The sequence below is a fragment of the Lathyrus oleraceus genome, chromosome 4 (assembly GCF_024323335.1).
Source record: "Lathyrus oleraceus cultivar Zhongwan6 chromosome 4, CAAS_Psat_ZW6_1.0, whole genome shotgun sequence".
Classification (NCBI taxonomy): Eukaryota; Viridiplantae; Streptophyta; class Magnoliopsida; order Fabales; family Fabaceae; genus Lathyrus; species Lathyrus oleraceus.
Genome location: NC_066582.1, coordinates 101287686 through 101292275, shown reverse-complemented (window position 1 = coordinate 101292275; position 4590 = coordinate 101287686).

Here is a 4590-nt window from a genome sequence, read left to right as displayed (position 1 = left end):
GCCGCAATCACTATTCCAACACCTGTTCCTCAACCGCAATATCATCCGCAACAACAACCCAGGTACAACAATCAACAACAAGGAGGTAATCCGTGTCAGCAGAGACACTATCAACAACGTCCAAGGCAGACGGACCGGGTCATCGAGCCAATCCCAATGCCTTATTCAGTATTACTTCCCAAGCTGATTGATATGAATCTGGTTACGTTGAGAACTCTGGCCCCACCAATCGATCCCAATAATTTGCCTAGAGGTTATGATGTCAACGCCAAATGCGCTTTTCACTCCAACGCACCTGGCCATACTACAGATAATTGCAAGGCTCTCCAGTTAAAGGTACAAGATTTGAGAGATGCCCAGGCTATCAATTTTGCTTTGGTGCCTAATGTTATCCAGAACCCGATGCCGGCTCACGGCGGGCAGAGGATTAATGTTGTTGATAGTGGGGAAACTTTGAATTTGGTTTCTGATGTGACTAAGGTGAAGACTTCGCTATCGGTGGTTAAAGACCGACTTCTGAAAGGACAGATTTTCCCGGGCTGTGGGGAAGAATGCAGAAATTGTCAAGCTTCCGAAAACGGATGTGACAGTTTGAGAAGGGGTATTCAGCAGCTGATAGATGAAGGTTGTCTTCAGTTCGATCAGGCCCGTCCGGTGAAGAATGATGTATCGACGGTGACGTTTTATTTCACTCCTGAAGAAATATATGTTCCCGAGAGACTCGCTCCGACAACAATATATTTCCCAGAAAGTACAGAACCAGCAGCGGTGAACATCGAAAGTTCAGCACCAGTCGCAATTTACTCTGACAGCCCTCAACCGACTTTGGTTGGTCCGATCACCATCACAATACCAGGACCCGTTCCGTATGAGAAAGACAGTGCTATCCCGTGGCACTATGGGGCTGATATCTACTGCCAGGGGCAGAAAGTTAACGAAGAAGACATTGACATTGGTAGCTCCGCTGTAGACAATGTTGGAGGGGTTGGTGGCTTCACTCGCAGTGGACGCCTATTTGCACCATCAACATTACGCGCGAATACTGAAGCCGAGGCAGTTGCCAAGGCTAAAGGGAAACAGGTATCCACCGAAGAGGTTACTACTGAGGAAGATCCTCCTAAGACCGCATTTGAGAAGGAAGTGGATGAGTTTATGAGGATTATCAAGAAAAGTGACTACAAGGTAGTCGACCAGCTAAATCAGACACCCTCAAAGATCTCCATTCTCTCACTATTGATGTGCTCTGAGGCGCACAGAGCAGCCTTGTGGAAAGTACTAAATATGGCCTATGTTCCACGGGAGATAACTGTTAACCAGCTGGAGTCGGTAGTTTCCAATGTAAACGCTAGCCGGGGGCTAGGTTTCACTGATAATGACCTGACATCTGAGGGCAGGAATCACAACAAAGCCTTGCATATCACAATGGAGTGCAAAGGGGTGGTGCTTTCACATGTTTTGGTTGATACAGGCTCTTCTCTGAATGTTCTTCCAAAGAAAGCCTTAATGAAGTTGGATTGCGATGGCATCATCCTGAGGCCAAGTAACTTAGTTGTGAGGGCTTTTGATGGCTCTAAGAGAGCTGTTTTTGGCGAAGTTGAGTTGCCAGTTAAGATTGGACCGCAGGTGTTCAAGAGCACCTTTTATGTGATGGATATCCAGCCTGCCTACAGCTGTCTGCTAGGTCGGCCTTGGATTCATGTTGCCGGTGCTGTTACTTCTACCCTCCACCAGAAGCTCAAATATGAACTAGAAGGTCAGATCGTCACTGTATGTGGTGAAGAGGATATTTTTGTTAGCCACCTGTCTACATTTAAGTATGTAGAGATGGATGGCGAGATGCATGAGATGTTGTGTCAGGGCTTCGAAACTACAAACATCAATGAGGTCGCGCCCGAAGCTGTCTTTTCACCTGAGTTTGAGAAGGTCGGGACTTCTATCTCTTCATACAAGCAAGCTGTCGAAGTGGTTAAAGCTGGTAATGCCCAAGGCTGGGGCAAATTTGTGGAGCCAGTCATCAAAGAAGACAAGTTTGGATTGGGGTATGCTCCGGGATCTCAGAAGAATGAAACCGGTACTCTCTCCAGCGGGGGTTTGGTTTCCCCCCACATCGTCAATGCTGCAGATGAAGACAAGGCTGACAGCGACTGTGACTTAGATAACTGGATTCGCCCGTGTGTCCCGGGAGAAAAGCTCGACAATTGGTCGTCTGAAAAAACCGTCCGGGTTACTCTGCTGAAAGAGTGATTTTTATTGTTTTCCTTCATTACATGCATAATAAAGTCTTACACTTTGCCCAAGGTGTAACGACTCATTTGTAGGGCCATCCATTTAGTTACGTTTCGCAATTATTTTTATCATCAATAAAGGACGGCTTTTGCAAACAATTTTGTGTTCTCTTTCTTTCAGTTTTTTTACTTTTTACAAAAAAAATGGCAATGTTTCTTTTTTCGTTTTTCCTTTCTTTCAAAAAAAAAATCTCTCATTCTAAGGTAAAGCATGATCCTCCATCATGCAGAGCCGACCACTCGGATCTCACTACTAACGACACTGCTATGGCCAAGTATGACTTCGACAATCCTATCTATCAAGCCGAAGAAGGGGCTGAGGAAGATTGTGAATTGCCTGAAGGGTTAGCCAGATTGTTGAAACAGGAGGACCGAGCTATTACACCTTATCAGGAGGTGGTTGAGACCATCAACGTTGGTACCGAAGACGACAAGAAAGAGATCAAGATCGGGGCCAGTCTACAGGCCGAGAGGAAAGACCGTTGATCATGTACTTGACTGTGTTAGAAAGGTCAATGGGTTGTGTGCTCGGTCAGCATGACGAGTCAGGTCGAAAAGAGCATGCAATATACTACCTTAGCAAAAGTTTACCGACTGTGAACAAAGATACTCATCGCTCGAGAAAACTTGCCGCGCTTTGGCATGGGCTGCTCGCCGACTAAGACAGTATATGTTGACTCACACGACTCTATTGATATCCAAAATGGATCCAGTCAAGTATATTTTTGAAAATCCATCACTTACCGGAAAGGTTACTAGGTGACAAATGATACTGACAGAGTATGACATCCAATACACTTCACAAAAAGCCATCAAGGGAAGTGTCTTGTCAGACTATCTTGTAGAGCAACCGATTGATGATTACCAACCTATGAGGTTTGACTTTCCTGATGAGGACATCATGTTTCTCAAATCGAAAGATTGAGAGGAACCACTCCCGGAGGAGGGGCCTGACCCTGAATCCAAATGGGTTATGATGTTTGATGGGGCGGTCCACGTCAATGGTCGCGGAGTTGGTATAGTGTTGATCACACCGGAAGGGGGTTCATATGCCATTTGGTGCCAGAATAACTTTTCCCTGCACCAACAATGAAGCCGAATACGAAGCTTGTATCCTAAGACTTGAGGAAGCCGTCAATATATAGATTAAAACCCTGGATGTATACGGGGATTCAGCTTTGGTCATCAATCAAACCAACGGGAAATGGTATACACCTCAGCCTCATCTGGTTCCTTACAGAGACTACACGAGAAGATTGTTAATTTTCTTTTGAAGAAAACCAATTTGCTGATGCTTTGTTTACCTTGTCTTCGATGATTAAGGTGCTATGCTGGAACCACGTACCCAGAATTGACGTATCTCGGTCAGAGACGACTGAAGAAAGCATTTGGTCAGAAAGTGCGCCCTCGGGAGTATCAAGCCATTGAATTGGTACTCAAAAGATTTCTTCCTCCCAACACAGATCACAGGGGCAAATGGACACCGAACTATGAGGGTCCGTACGTGGTTAAAAGGATTTTTTATGGCGGAGATTTGATGCTAACAACCATGGATGGCGAAGGATTCCCGTCCCCTATTAACTCAGACGCAGTTAAAAAAAAAATACTTCGCATAAAATAGACCCGCTGGACGATAAAAAGAATAGTCCGGGCAAAAAAAGGGCATCCCGACGAACCAAAAAAAAAAAAAGAGAATAAAGAGGTTCGGGCAAAAATTAGGGATATAAAAAAGGAGTACACCCGGTGAGTCGAAAACCCAAAAGGGCGGCTCAGGCAAAAATGGGTATCCCGATGGATTGAAAACCCGAAGAGGGGGCGATCCAGGCAAAAGTTAGGGAGTAAGCGAATGACTGTGATCTAAGTTCATCAGTGTTATATCACCATTTCATTCAATCTGGCAATCTTCGAAGGTTAAAGATCGACTAATCATCCACTTCAGAAAGCAAGATGAGCAGAGCGTCTTGAGGACATACGAGTCATAGCAGAGTCGAAACTCAGTGGGACCCCGTATCCCCGTTGTCATTAGGATAGTTCTATTTTTATAGCGATCACCTCTTTTCAGGGATCAACTTCCTGATACCCTCGCCTATTCCTGGCACAAATTTTCTCCCCATTAAGAGTCAAATAATTCAGTTAAAGAGCCTCTTTATTTTTCATTTATCAGTTTGTTTGCAAAAATGTCTGAATTTTTGATAAAACATATTGCATATGAACATAATGGTGGCTTTTGCAGATGATTTGCATAGGAAAACATTTAAAATTGCTTTGAATGTGCTTAATCCCGAACGATGAATTCAAACCGAGT